The sequence below is a fragment of the Polypterus senegalus genome, chromosome 11 (genome assembly GCF_016835505.1).
Source record: "Polypterus senegalus isolate Bchr_013 chromosome 11, ASM1683550v1, whole genome shotgun sequence".
In the NCBI taxonomy this organism is placed as follows: Eukaryota; Metazoa; Chordata; class Cladistia; order Polypteriformes; family Polypteridae; genus Polypterus; species Polypterus senegalus.
The window spans coordinates 99,953,923-99,970,413 of record NC_053164.1 but is presented as its reverse complement, the minus strand read 5'-3'; the positions used below and the strand labels follow the sequence as shown (position 1 = coordinate 99,970,413).

The following is a 16,491-nucleotide window of genomic DNA, read 5'->3' as shown; positions in this document are numbered from 1 at the left end:
AGAAAAAAAAACAATAAAAGCACTTTGACTGCGTGGCCAGGCAACATGTCGCCAGCTGTGTAGCCACGGCCGCGCCGCCAGAGTAGGAAGTGAGACCGGTGGTTGTATGCGCGTCAAGAACGTGACACTTTAAATTAAAACTGAGCAGTAGGCGTCGTAGCAACTTGGAAATGTCACGCGTACTAAATGCCAATAAACAATCCTCTTACTTAAACGAACACAAGTTTTTGTGCGTTGTCTGTTTCCTTTGTCATTTTTCATCTTGTCGTGCAGATGCACAAAAAATGCACATGGAAAGCTCACATGGAACTTCTAGAAAAGCATTAAATGTGTCAATACTGACCTTATAAGGTGGGAAAGTGGAAAAAATCCTTATGCTTTGTTTTAGTAGTCTTGCTTCGGATAGATAAAAGTATATAGGACGTTTAAAGAGGAAAAATGCACAGATTATCTCAAGTAAAGTTGAAATCCATGTTTCTGTATCTGTTGTCTAGCGGAGAGAGAAAGACTTTTGAAACGCCTCTTCGCCGGCTTATCAATATTAATTAAGGGGCGTGGTTAAATTCAAATATATGTCGGGAGGGGCACTTTCCATTCATGTACATCCCGCTTTAAGTAGCTAAAGGAAGACAAATTGAAGTACTGTATGTGCCCGTCAATAGCATTTTGAAATTAAATTTCTAGACACAAAAATTGTAACACATTTTTCATTGTCGTTTCTAATATTAATGTTAATACTCTTTCCATCCATCCATTTTCCAACCTGTTGAATCCGAACACAGCGTCACGGGGGTCTGCTGGAGCCAATCCCAGCCAACACAGGGCACAAAGCAGGAACCAATCCCGGGCAGAGCGCCAACCCACCGCAGGACACACACAAACACACCAGGCACACACTAGGGCCAATTTAGAATCGCCAATCCACCTAACCTGCATGTCTTTGGAATGTAGGAGGAAACAGGAGGACCCGGAGGAAACCCTCGCAGACATGGGGAGAACATGCAAACTCCACACAGGTAGGACCCAGGAAGCGAACCCGGGTCTCCTTACTGCAAGGCAGCAGTGCTACCACTGCACCACCGTGTTAATACTCTTTGCTTTTTGTAAATAAAGCGTGCCTAGAAAGAGTTGCCACTTGTGTTCTAGAAAGGTGCCAAAACAAAATTGGCATTATTTGACCACTAAAATATCCATATCAAAAACCACTGCAGACCAACAGAACTACAATTTGGACCTTCTGATTCTCAGACTTATGATTCATAGATCAGCCTATTCACTGATTTGTTATCAATAAATGGAAATTACTCTGAGACTTTTGCAACCAATTGCAGAAAACTGCAGAGGACACTGTAGCAGTACTACTTTAATGAACTACAAATCCCAGCAATCCCAACAGTACTGCATCATTGGGCAGCTTTGGGGGTAGTCACGGGGGACGCTAGGTAACACAAAATGAGGGTGCTAATTTAAAAAGTGAGCCATAAGAAGCAATAAGGATTGCAGTACGTGCTGTCTTTTTGTTCAACACTTCACTGTACGATTGGATTACAATTATACCCATCGGATTACAGTTTTCTCTGGATTTATGTTCTTGCCCTGTTCCTGCTTGATTCTGTGATTTTGTTTGGGTTGAAAAGGTCTTCGGCTGGGGAGCACTCTCGACTTGTACAAAGCTACACTGGCATAATGGTAGGACAAAATTTTATATAACTTAATCACCATAATCTGCATCTGCGAAAATGAACTGTGTCGTGAGTGTCTATCATTGTGCTTAGTGTTTGATTGGATTTCTTTTGTATCTATAATATTATTCATTTTTATCATTAATACCATAAATATAAAGTACACACAAATTTAATACAATAAGTTCAATTCTGCAAAAAAGTTACAGTTCACTAAAGAACCGCTGAATTACACACTTTGTCTAGGCGACGCCATACATCTTTGTGTCAGCAGCCAGCCTCACAAGTGATTTACATGTGCAGTGATTGGTTTTATATCATGTGTCTCTTAATGTTTTGCGTCTTATTTAGTTTAATTTACTTAGAATATACAGTAATCATGGGCCCAAAATCTAGTCACAGATTTTCACATTCGCAGGGGTCTTGTACCTCTAACCCTCAAGCATTGCAAGAATTAACTGTATATTATCAAGAGACCCAGTGATGGTGAGGAACAGAAAATTTGTGCAAGAACTGAATTGCAACTTAATTATTACCAGGCAGGAAAGTGGTGTGGTGGCACTGATGGCTCAAGTCTTCAATGTACAGTACTTGGATTAAATTCTAGGATAGTCAATGTATGTTGTTTGCATGTTCTCACCACATCTGGGTATGTTTTTTAATCAGTACGCTAATTTCCTCTCACATTCCAAAGGAGCAGAGATTAAGGCCCTATTATGCTATATGATTTTTTTCAGTGATTTTCATACACTGATTTCACTTACATACTCATAGCGAGTTGGAGGCATTCATGGCAATACTCCCATGACCACCAGCCATAGCAGCTCAGTCAGATCAGTCTGAAGCTCAGCCTGAATGATTTTTTTTCCTAATTTGTACAGGCAGGCTCTGCTTATACAATAATTGGCAACCAATAAGCACTCAACGAAAAGTACAATTTGCAATGGCAAACAGATGGGGGTAAGTGCATGCTTTGGGCTTTACAAACAGAAAGAAGGCCGGTATGTCTGACATCTTGTATTGTAGATACCAGGAAGGAATATGGGTGTGTGTATGTGGGGGGGGAATACGTCAGATTGGGGGGGTGGGGGTGGGGGGGTTTTGAGATTGTGTTTGAATTCCCATATCTGGAAAGCGTTTGTACAGCATTGGCACGGTTAGGCAGCATGTTTGCAGTACTTAAGAAATGTAAACTTACACGGGAAAGTCATCTTGCATTTGGAGACTGTGTTATTACCTGTGATTCCTAGACATGACATACATCATTTGGTGACAATATCAGCAAATGCAGTCATCATAGCTGGCTAGAAGTTGTAGTTGAAGTTGTGTTGCTGGCTTCAGGCTGGATAGTGATTTTAAACTGGCCTTTTATGTTTAAGTGGGGTGTATGAGTGAGCGTGGATGAATGGGTGGTTGCTTTGTGTCTACTTATGTACAGTATCCTTAGGTTATGTCCTCCTATGATCCCGAGTTAGACAATGGATGAATTAATCATTACCTTATTTTTTCATTTGCTATCACAAATATAAGCCTGGATATTAACTTATTAATTTACTAACACAAAGGATACACACATCATGTCCTTTCAAATCCATTATTCAAGACCAATCAATATTTTACACAGCCTGTTCACTTTTCTCCTGATTCCTTTACAAGATCATTACCAATTGCCATAGTATGGATTTTGATTTATTCAAAAATTTCATGACTAGAAGGATGTATGGATTTCCAGTAAAATAACATTAAGCATGGAATGGTGCTATATAAATAAAATGGATTATTATTATTATTGTAGAAAATGGGATGCAACCACCTCTGATAACTGAACGCATTGTTAACAGAATAAAATCCATTTCATTTAAACCTTTATTCTATTTTTTTATTTTACAATCTCAGAGAGCCAGAATATCAAATTAATATCCCATTGATACACTACTATATTCACTCACACTAGGTTTATTTAGAGTTTGTTAATTTAACATCAGTATCACTGTGATGTGAGAGGAAAATGGAACACACAGAGAAACTTTATGCAACCACAAAAAGAATGTGCAAAGTCCATACAGAATCTGGCTAAAAACAGGAATGAAACTTAGCCTTTTGGAGCTATGAAGCCGCAAGGCTTTTGAAAGAGAATATTATACAAACAAAAGAGTGGCTCATTGGTCAGCATTGATTACAATCCCAGCTCAGCAATCAGTAACAAACTCAAAGGTTTTTATTATTATATTTTGTAAATAGTATCTAATTTAACCCTCAGTCATGCCCTTTGTGGATTAGTAAATATTAACGAATATGGCATGCAATTTTAAAAAGCAAAAAAAAAAAAAAAATACTGAAGTACAGTTTGCCATTTCCCTTCAATGCACTGGTATTTTGTCAACGGCTGCTTCCAGGCTTTGCTAGATGCTACGCGCATTGGCATTAGCTCCACACACTGTTATGAAGGAAGAAAAGTGTTTTTAATATAATTCAATGGCAGCAATTATGAAATTAAAGTCAGGTCTCAGCACTGAGTACTATGCACAGAACTAGCCACCTGCATAACTTACATGGCAACAATAACCGAGTTATCTGCTCAACAGCACTACCAGTTGCCTCTTTTATCAGACAACACTGCTGCTGTTGCTGGGGTTCTTTTTCCATTAGACTTGCTTGTTCTGACTCACATTGTAATTATCTGTCAAGTCTGATTTGAGACCCTTTTTTATGTCTTGCTTTTTTGAATGACCTCAGTACTGTGGCCATAGAGACCTCCGCAGAATTCAAAATGTACCATGATTATTTTAAGCAGTTGTTGAATTAGCCCATGTAATTACCACAAGGCTACTTAACAGAGCCTTTCATTAACAAATGTAATAAATGTTGATCAGTTCTAAATTTCAGTAAGGGGATTTCAATTTCAAATTGAACTGCTCGTCTATCACATTTTAGAACTACTGACATGACCAGCTTGAGTTAGACCTGCTTCAAATGAGTTACAGTATGGGCATTTCCTTTAAAAATCTGTTATGCAAAAACTTTCAGCCCATACAGTACTTCTGTCTTGTATTATATTTAATTCATTGAATATTTTAAAAATAAAGAGAGTGGAATCTGAGGTTTATAGTGCTTAGGCACTACAGCTTACGTTCTCCCAATCTGCAAGGGATAGGCGAGCAAAGCAAAAAGGGGGCAAAGCCCCCTAGTTTTTTTTTTTAAATAAGTTGTATTTTTGACTTTACTTTGCTGTTAAATAATTAAAAGGCATATATATATATATATATAGTATATTAATTTCTTTCTTTCATGACTGTTTTTGCTTTTTTTTTGTGGCTAGAGGAATGGATGGTAAATTGTACATTATCCAAGCTTTCGCTTTAAAAGATTTAACCAGATATAATAGCAAGGTACAGGGAAACAATTAATGCATTAATATACTGCTTACTGATGCTTCATTATCATTTCCACTGCCATACAGAAGTAATTAAATTAGTTCTTACAGTAATAATATTGATTCCTAGCAATATGCAATATCTTGGAGATATTTACAATATTAATACCACAGCTTTTAAAACTACCTATATAAATTATAGCTTCAATAAAGAAGAGATGATTATTATATTGAAGGCCAGAATTTTTGTTTGCATCTGCTCCTTTTTAAAAATGGAGAGTGCGGTGAAAATAGTGCCCACTTCTTTATCTTTAACTGTCACATATTAGTTGTATCTGAGAAATACTTTCATTAACATATGCTCAGAGAAATGTGTTGTTTTACTAAATTTTACACAAAATCAGAGTTTCATATGCTACTAATGATGTGCAAACTGATCATGTTCTTCTTGTCCACTATGCTCAATGTGATCCACTGAGTGACAATCCCCATCTTCACATTTCATTTGCTTGCTGAAGGAGAATTTTTCATAGTTTTGTTAGATCATGACATATTTTAAAGTTAAAAAGTTGTTATCACCTCAGTATCTGATGGACATTTTTGTTTTGCTAGGTATTAAGTTGTTGTGATTTGTTACCTTCCTTTTTAACTAAGTCTAATTTACCCTGGGTTATTTTTCACACAATGTTTTCTTTTTGCTTATTTTCATTGTATAAGGGGGTCTTTGTAATTCTAGTCATGAATGAGGGTGCTCTAAAACAAGTTAGAGAATCTGGGAGAGGGCCAACTAAATGGCACATCCTGCTGCATTCCAAGTCTATGTCTACTGCAGACGTCATTCCTCTTCATTATTCCTGAACACAGATTTGCTGCAACGACAATGGTCATCTATTCAAATTTTGGCTTACGTTTTCATGTGCGTGTAAAAAATTATATATGATTCTGTGTTGCTTTGCCATTTGGATCAGTATATAAGGCATTCTATAAGACGAAAACTGAATTACTCCAACTACCAAAATCAGGTACACCAAAAATATATCGGCAAGTACTATACATGTCTTCCCTCCGCCCCGCCAACCCCTTCACGCCCCCCCCACCCAACACACCACACCACACCACACATCTCACATCTCATTCATCATTTCAATCACAGGTCGTCAGATTAAAATAATGTGAAACAACCTGAATACTAAAAGTGGGCAGACTGTTTCCAAACCACTCTAGCCCCTGACAATGACTCAATGCATAATGATTAGAGGTAAAATGCAATGTCTAAGTAGACTGTGGTGTAAACTGCCTCTGAAGAAAGCTGGGATAATCAAGTCACCTATGGATAAAGATTAGTGATAATGCTCAGACAACCATCCATGTTATTCTGGCCAGCCTCTGGAAATGGGTCAAATACCATTAGGTAACAAGTAGAAATTAAAAATATGACAAATTAAAAAAGTATAAACACCCTTGATAAACAATACATTACCCTAAGCAACTGAAAGGCCTGTTAACCTCAGCAACATTTAAAAGTTACATTTCAGATAAGGTGAAACACAGAAATGGAATATCACACTCATTCAGTAAAGGAATATCACATTCCTTCTCTACCAGAACACTGAATCAAATTTCTCTTAATTAACAAGAACTACAGCTAAAATTAAAACTGAATTAAACAGATTATTTTGCTTAAACCCATTTTATTCAATCTAAAGACACAGTGGCCCGGAGATTATGCAAGTAATATTGGGTGTAAAGCTGAAGAAAGAAATAATCCATCACAGAGCCTGCTCAATAGTGTTGATCAGCAAAATCTGCCAAAGTGTTTTAAGCAGCAAATATGCTGTGCTCACTGGCAACCTTGATTGTCCAATAATTTCCTAAAGCATCCCCATATAGCCATCTTACAAGAACATTTTTGCCCAGTACCCCATGATGCTTTGCAAAGCCAGAATGATATCACAGATCGGTTACAGTTATGCACGGTACTTTCACACATGTGCACTGTAAATGTACTCCACCTCACATTTAAGTTGCTGCCCAATCTTTTTTTTTTTTTGCATGCATGGCATCATTATTGCAGCCAGATTTTCACCATGTACGCATTAAAAAAAATTAATAAAACTGCCAGTATTTTCATTTGAGGCATACATTAGCAAACTATAAAAAGAATATTATGAAAATACTTTTTGTTCTGCATAAATTCATTATACATTGAGTGTTCACTGCTGGATTAACATGTTATGCTCCTCACTATGTAGCGCACGTCAGGCACCGACAGGCACAGCAGCCCCAAGGAGATAACACTGATCTATCGCATCACAGGCTCGCACAACCAGAATCAGAATTCTCTTTATTAACCAGGTACATTAATGTGTACTACAAATTTGTCTTGATAGTATGCAACTTACAAGGACAACAGAGAATACAAAAGATAAAATAATATGATGCAGCATACAAGGGTAATACAAAAAAATAGAGACAGTAGGATTAAAATGTTCAGGCAGTCTAATGTGAAGGTATACAGTACAAATATACGGAATAGAAGTTCAGACCTGATTAATAAGAATAACTGCAAGGAAAAAACTGTTCAGGTGATGGGTTTTTTAGCTTTCACTGCAAGAAGATATTTCCAGAGGGAAGTCTTTGGAACAGGTGATGCCTGGGGTGAGTCAGGATGTGCTGGTATACACTGGAATGCAAACATTATTTGCCTCTATTCTGAATCTCAAACAGGGAAGTGCCTGTACTGAATGGCACAAATTGATCTTCAAATCTGGCAACTAGCCACTTCCACAGCAAGTTCATATAAGGGAAGGGGGCAATGAACAAATGTATGCACAATTTGCCATGCTGTACGATGTCTAATCAAAACAAACCTTAAAAGAGATTGACAACAAAAATATTTCCTCAACTGCCTCAAACACACAAAGAAGCAAACTCCATGCAGTTTGTTCATAAGTAATGCACCCTCACAGATATGTCCAATTTTAAGTTGCCAGTTAATGTAACCTGGATATGTTTGGGACATATGAGAGAACTGGCATAGTTAGGAAAAAAAAAGCCATATTGCCATAGGAAGAATGTGAAACTTCCACAAAGAAAATATAATGGTTGTCATGGATGTGTGTGGGTGTCGCTGGCAGTTTGCACCTTTCCCTAGTCCTGTTAATGGTGAAATGGCTGAATGTGTAAGGTCAGCCAATGGGTAATGGGGAAGGGAGCACCTGGCTTGGAGGGCCAAACAAACTGTAAGGGGAGGAGAGGAGTGGACCATATGTAAATCGGTAGCAGGAGAAAGGAGGGGAGGAAAAGAGAGCGCCCGATCCAAAAGAGAAGCAGATGCCACAAAAAAGGCAAGATGGAAAGCTACTTAACTTGCTGGAAAAAGTCAGGTGAACCCAGGTTCACTTCTGTAAGAATCATTTTCCTTTTCTTATAAATAAAGTGAAGTAATTCGGGAGAAGATCTGATGGGCCAGCATTAGGGACTGTGTTGGATTACATTTCCCAGAACAGGGGGTGCAGCTCAGTGCATCCTTCACCATAACAGACTGTAAATGATAATGCCTAACAGTGAATATTTAAAGGACTTTGGTTTCATTTCATTTTTTTTCTCACATTTGTTTATTAGTGGTGTATGTTGTTCAATGTTTAGTTTTATTATTCATGTGAGGAGTGGAAGTGCTGCAGCGCGGTACTATGTATACAGGGGTTTGTTTGTTGCGTCCAATTCCTTATTTTACTAGATAATAACAATTCTCTTGTAACTCAATTACAAGCCCTGGTGTGCTTCTGTACTTGTGGTGGTTTAGCAGGGAAGTAGTGTTGGTCACTCATGCCCTGGATCATTTCTTTATTTTTCTCACTCTCTTTGGTGCAGCTCTAGAATAGCAGTGCATAATATAATCGTGCCGGCTTGGAGAGTGTTAAAACAGTGTTCAGGTTATAATTCAAATTTAAGACCATGGAACTGTGAGATTAACAGTGCTACCGACTGCGCCACTGTGACACTCAGAGACTTAAAATAGGAGCAGAAACTGTGAGCTGTGCTAAGTGGATCTACAGGATGTACTTAGTGTAACCTGACATGTGCAGCTGTGCCAGTAGGATAACATGTATTAGAACACTGTCAACTAAGAAAACCAATAGTAGCACACTAAATGTTTTGGAAGAGACCATAAAGATGATAATATATTAATGAAATTACATAATATTGTATTGATATAAATGTACATGTTATTTAACAAATGTCTACTCAAACCAAACGTGTTTTTTTAAAAGAGAAATGTGTACTTTGTTTTAAAAAACATTACTATATACTGAAAAGAATAAAAGAAACACAAGATAAGAAATGACTTGGTTTATATACTGAACATTGTAACATACTAAGGTTTACAGAACATATATACAGAAAAAAGGATGGATGAGAACAAGTAATTCAACTGCTTTTATTGGGTTGAGATTTAAAAACTTGTCATGGTGCTACTTTCGAACATGCTGCTAGATAATTGGTTCATGTACTTAGAATTATCTGTGTAAAAATAATTGAAAATATTTGTGTGAAATTTACTGTTGGGAAATTGCATGACTCATTTCAAATTCATTTCAAAGTAAACAGCTGGCATCTACCAATTCCTTTCACAATATTTAAACACTACTATCTTGTTACCTCATTGTTTCAATTTGCTTAAACTTAAAGGATGCAACTCTTTCAGTCTTTGCTCCTAACTTATATCTTACAGTCATGGAATCAGTATAACCACCAGTCTCTGGACTTTGACCAGCACTCTACATTCCTCTTACAATTTGAAGATTAAAACTGCTCACTGAATTCAAGATGAGGCCTCAGTGTTAGGTTATACAACTTAGGTTTTACCTCTTTAGACTTTTATTTCACTCACCAAGATTTATAATCTGGCTTCCAATTTGCATTTTAAATTATTTCTGTAACTGACCTGTTATAGACAGGGGTGTGGCCTAGAATTAACTTCCTTGGGGACAAGAAAATGCATGAATCATAATTAGTGTGATTAATTAACTGTCATAAAATATGTTTCCTTCGGGGGGAGATTTAACCCCGAAATCTTTTTCCTTGGCTACGCCTCAAGTTGTGGAGTATGTTGAGCTCATTGTATCATTAAAGAGTTTTGAAGAAAGTGCATATCCATTCATCATGGAATCCACTTAATCCAATTAAGAGTCACAAGGGTTCAAGCCTACCGGGTACAAAGCAAGAATCAACCCCAGAAAGGAAATCAATAATTTGCATGGCACACTCATGTACACCTGGCCAATTTAAAAGTAACTGTGACACCATATGCACAAAAAGGTCTACTTTCAAGCACTAAACTCCAAAATGTATACAGATATTTAATAAATGAAATATGTGTTTTAGGTTAATTTGGTAATTCAAAGTGGGCCCTGTATGTGCGAAAGTGTGCTCTGCAAGGGACTTGTATCTGGTCCAGGTTCCTAACTTTGGCCTCCCACACCATTAACAAGAATTATGGAGCTTCAACATGGAATCAGCACATAAACTCTCATTTTTATTTATAATAAACTTCATTTGCTATACATTTGACAATTCTTGTTTTTCTCAAGGACTGTTTGAATGGATATGCTATGAATTCTCATCCAAAAAAAAAATTAAACAACAACTGCATGTTTAGAGGTACACATCCTGAGTTCCTATTTAAACGACCCTGTGCCCCGTTTCCAAAGTTCAGCTATGCCATTCAAGAATTTCAATCCAAGTAAAGCAGGCTCAGCACTAGTTAATGTTACACCATATAGCAAGCAGCAGTGCCAGAGGACTCAGCAGGTACAGCGTATAAACAAGTTAGTGGCTGACCAGTTAGTTACACCCTGATCTTTCAGTAGCTGACTCAGGAAAAGTCATATAAAAACTTTGTTTTAAAAACTCATTTTGAACTGCTCAGTCATTCTGAAACTAAAAGCAACTGAATCAGACTGAAAGATCAGACCATCTCAGTAATAAAGGTGATTGCATAAGACAGACAGATACTAAGCGACTGTTACAGACAAAGTCTAGCGCTTGCACAACTCAGCCTACCTTTAAATCTGGAAGAACCTGCTTTATGGATGAGTGCACTGCATAATTTGTAAAGCTTGAAATTGTTTGCAGAACGTGTAGTAAGTATTAAAGTGCAGCTAAATACATGTTTTAATTGTAGATTTTAACTTGTAAACAAGGTTTCTACCTCTCAGCAGATTGTACTGTAGTATCATAAAGTCACTGGTGCAATAAAAGCAAAATGTATAAATGACATATACCAATTAATACCTATGCAAATTTAACAAGTAAATTTTAATCACGTGTACAGTGTTATAAAACTACCAAGATAGGGACATCGCAAAAGTCACTTTTTCTGCAAATAAATCAACTGAGTATCATAGGGTCTAAAAGCAAACAAGAACATTTATTTATATAGCACATTTTCAAACAAACCTCTCAAACCCACTGTATGGATATGAATTGATCAACTCATTTAGTGGTAAAAATCACTGAAGAAGTCTGCTCAGCTATGGGTCTTTTAGGCAGTGAAGCTACAGTGTTTCTGGAGTATGGAGTGGCCAGGCACACCTTAATCATTCTTAGGTTGGTAGCACTTTAAAGCAGGGGCTACCTAGGTGTGTATATTAGCTAGTCATAGCAATGTAAGAAGTTAGTGGTTTCACACATTTCTCCTAAAAGACCATGCTGCCCCCTGAACACTTCCTCATTATATTCAGATTTCTGCCCCAGGAGTAAAAAGCTTCCTGGAAGCATCTATTTTATAGGGGCATAGTGTGCCCACTTACTTAGTACTCTTTTGTCACAGGCAATGTTGCCCCTGCCTGTGCACTTACCACCAGGGTGTGTCAAGGTCCAGCTCCTGTTCCGCATTATGTTAAGTTGTCTTCAGTTCCATTCTCTATTGGGCCCCATGATCTGATCTAAATTAGGTGTCAATCACACATATCTCATAAATCCATGATGCTACTATTATAGCAATACAGAGACAAAGGTAATAGCTGTCACAGACATCTTATCTTTTTATATAAAAAGGATATTGTCTTCCTAAACATTTCAGTTTACAACTGTCAGCAATCCTCAACAATTCCCTAACAATAAGCATTGCTAGTAAAAACTCCAACACAGATCTGTTTCAGCCCTAGTTAATAGCCATGAAGTTATAAGTACTAAGCTGCTGTTAGCTCTGTGATCAGTGAAGTGTGCTATACAAAAATAAAGTGAAAAATTGAAACTGATTTTTTTTTTTTTTTATCTTGACAGGATTATTGCTGTCACTATCTCAATTTCTGATTTCTCTATTTGGACTGTCTTCTAATATATATTAATGACATTGATTTTGATAGCAAATTTGTGATTTCTGCCAATGACGCAGGCAGAAAAAATATTAATTATATATGCTAGATGAGTGACATGCCCTCTGAAAAGAATTTAGTGGGTTATTTTGACACACTTTCATTGTCCAGGTAGGATCAGTTAAAAAGGCAAACGGCAGCCATAACACATGCACTTTTGAACAGGTTATCCACCTGAAGCAAAGCATGTTCGATCCTGGCCAGTAGTTAGATGGGAGACCATCTATGGGTTGCTGCTGTAAGAGATGTTGGTGTGCCCAGCAGGGGACATTTATTCTGTGTTTTGAATGTGAATCCAATTGCCCCAGTGATGTAAAAATTGTGCCGTCCTTCGGATGAGATGTAAAAGGTCCCGACTCTCTGTCGTCATAAAAAATTCCTAGGCATCCTTTGTAAAGAGTAAGGTGTATCCTGATGTCAATGCTAAATTGCCCACCACAGCCTAGTCATTCTGGTCCCCTAATCATCCCATGTCTCCAACTGTCTCTCTCTCACCATTTCACCACCTACCAGCTAATGTGTGGTGAGTGTACTGGTGTAAAATGGCTGCCGTTGCATCATCCAGGTGGATGCTGCACATTAGTGGTGGCTGAAGTGGCTCCCCACTCACCGAAGTGTTATGAGTAGTCAGAACAACAATATATAAATGTAAAGATTTGTTATTATTATGATAAGCGTAAACTAGTTTATTAATCTAGGAAGGATGGGTGAAAAGGGAGAAAACAAGAAAAAAAATGTTACCATAATGACCCATACCCACTGCTATACCTATCTAGGAAATTGGCTTCCCGACTATATATATATATATATATATATATATATATATATATATATATATATATAGAGAGAGAGAGAGAGAGAGAGTTATGTCCATAAATATTTGGACAGAGACGTTTTTCTAATTTTGGTTCTGTACATTACCACAATGAATTTTAAATGAAACAACTCAGATCAAACAACAAAACGATCGCATAAAAATGTGAGGCAACTAAAGCATTTTTTAACACAATCCCTTCATTTCAGGGGCTCAAAAATAATTAGACAATTGACTCAAAGGCTATTTCATGGGCAGGTGTGGGCAAGTCCGTCGTTATGTCATTATCAATTAAGCAGATAAAAGGCCTGGAGTTGATTTGAGGTGTGGTGCTTGCATGTGGAAGATTTTACTGTGAACAGACAACATGCGGTCAAAGGAGTTCTCTATGCAGGTGAAAGAAGCCATCCTTAAGGTGCGAAAACAGAAAAAACCCATCCAAGAAATTGCTACAATATTACGAGTGGCAAAATCTACAGTTTGGTACATCCTGAGAAAGAAAGCAAGCACTGGTGAACTCAGCAACGCAAAAATAGCTGGACGTCCACAGAAGACAACAGTGGTGGATGGTCGCTGAATCATTTCCATGATGAAGAGAATCCCCTTCACAACAGCCAACCAAGTGAACAACACTCTCCAGGGGGTAGGCGTATCGATATCCAAGTCTACCATAAAGAGAAGACTGCATGAAAGTAAATACAGAGGGTGCACTGCAAGGTGCAAGCCACTCATAAGCCCCAAGAATAGAAAGGCTAGATTGGACTTTGCTAAAGAACATCTTAAAAAGCCAGCACAGTTCTGGAAAATCTTTGGACAGATGAAACCAAGATCAACCTCTACCAGAATGATGGCAAGAAAAAAGTATGGAGAAGGTGTGGAGCAGCTCATTATCCAATGCATACCACATCATCTATAAAACACGGTGTGATGGCTTGGGTGTGCATAGCTGCCAGTGGCACTGGGACACTAGTGTTTATTGATGATGTGACACAGGACAGAAGCAGCTGAATGAATTCTGAGGTGTTCAGAGACGTACTGTCTGTTCAAATCCAGCTAAATGCAGTCAAATTGATTGGGTGGCGTTTCAGGATATAGATGGGCAGTGACCCAAAACATATAGCCAAAGCAACCCAGGAGTTTATTAAAGCAAAGAAGTGGAAAATTCTTGAATGGCCAAGTCCGTCACCTGATCTTAACCCAACTGAGCATGCATTTCACTTGTTGAAGACTAAACTTCGGACAGAAAGGCCCACAAACAAACGGCAACTGAAAGCCGCTGCAGTAAAGGCCTGGCAGAGCATTAAAAAGAAGGAAACCCAGCATCTGGTGATGTCCATGAGTTCAAGACTTCAGGCTGTCATTGCCAGCAAAGGGTTTTCAACCAAGTATTAGAAATGAACATTTTATTTCGAGTTATTTAATTTGTCCAATTACTTTTGAGCCCCTGAAATAAAGGGATTGTGTTAAAAAAATGCTTTAGTTGCCTCACATTTTTTATGCAATCTTTTTGTTTAATCCACTGAATTAAAGCTGAAAGTCTCCACTTCAACTGCATCTGAGTTGTTTCATTTAAAATTCATTGTGGTAATGTACAGAACCAAAATTAGAAAAAAGTTGTCTCTGTCCAAATATTTATGGACCTAACTGTATATACATATATACATATATACAAATACACATATATACATACATACACATACCTATGAGTCAATAAAGCTGAAATTAGAACACCATTGAGCATCTAGGTTTACTGGATACTATCCAAGTTGGCTCTATGTGAATGGGAGTATGGGTGGATGCATAAGTAAGCTCTTCTATTGACTGGCTCCTTAAACAGGGCTGTTTTCTGCCTTGTGCTCCAGTCCCTGTTTTTGGCCCTAAATTGCAATAAGTTGGTTTGAAAATGCTGTTACAGTATATTAAACAGTAAATCAATGAAGATCAGAGTCATACATACCATAATGTCTTCTTCAGCTGCAGTATTAGTTATTGAAAATTTTCCTTTTCTTTAATCAAATTATAGTATACATAAAAAAATGTAACGTATCAAAAAATGGACAGACTGGGCTGTATATTGAAGATTAGTATCTCGTCCAGGTTTTGCTCCTGCCTTAAACACAGCCACTGGAATATCTCCAATAGGAAAAGCCTAGGTTAGGATTTAGTAATAGCTATAATATTTTAAACATGTTAAAATAAACATTACCAAATTATTGTAAAAACAAAGGAAACTGTATAATCAGTTATTCAAATATAGTGCCATACTTTGCCAGTTAGGGTGCAGGAGTTAATCTAATAAAAGTTTGTGTCTCTAAATATAGGAGCCAGACTTGAAAAATAACTGAATGTCCTTGTGTTGTATTGACCAGTAAATATGGTGCATACCTGTATGAGTGTATACAAAAGAAAAAAAAGTAATGCCTTACAGCACTGTAGGCATAATAGTTAAACAGCAGTGACTGTGCATATACAACATGTGGTTGTATGTTTAAGACTAAACAATAGCTGTTTACAGCTTTAGGCTCTATTAGTCCTGGCAACAGATCTTAGACAAATATTTCAGTGAATGCAGCTTCAAAAAGCAGAGGTTAGTGGAGTATCCAGATTTTCCAGCCCTAGTTCAGTTAAGACCGGAGACAACCAGACCTCACCTGCACCTTTGACACCTAAAATCGGCTATTAAACCTGGCAGATCATTTCAGAACCACATGACTGATATTCCATACCACCTCCTTGGGGGGAAAAAAACTGTGTTGGGCACGTAAATTGTACAAGTTCTCCGCCCCATCTAATTTAGCTAAAGCACACATTTTGGGGCAACCATGTCAAGAAGGCCGCCCGTGGCTACAACTCGAAACTGTCGTAACTGACAAGAGTCTCCTAATGACAACTCACTTAGAATTTTTGTGTGACACTTTGTATTATTATTAAAATTACAGTACTGTTATTATCATCTTCAGACCAATACTTTCTACCCAACATACCTTGATTATCTGTGCTAAGTTCGTGTCAAGGCAGAAAAGGAAGGAAACGTGGATCAGGCAACAGAGTGCAGTTGTTTGATCCTATTTTAGGATACCATCTTAACTATTTATAGTACAAGGGAGGCGGGGGACAAAAGAAAGAAAGGAAATCGTTCAGGAATCTGACACAAGACGTGACATCAGTAGGATGAATTCTCTGAACTGGAGGTGGGTAACAGACAAACTGACGCGCACAGGTCTCTCATTACGGACCGAA

At 37.7% G+C, this 16,491-nt stretch overlaps 1 protein-coding gene across 3 annotated transcripts in view; it reads right to left on the bottom strand.

The window, feature by feature from the left end:
• Positions 1 to 16,491, bottom strand: part of esrra (estrogen-related receptor alpha) — an 83,909-nt gene that overhangs the window by 56,889 nt on the left and 10,529 nt on the right. Inside the window, exon 1 of one of the 3 annotated variants that reach the window (XM_039769364.1) lies at positions 344 to 486. The exons of the other annotated variants lie outside the window; for them this stretch is intronic. The gene's annotated coding sequence lies outside the window, so the exon portion shown is untranslated. Of the gene's footprint in view, positions 1 to 343; positions 487 to 16,491 lie in introns of those variants that run through there. 3 annotated transcript variants of the gene reach the window in all.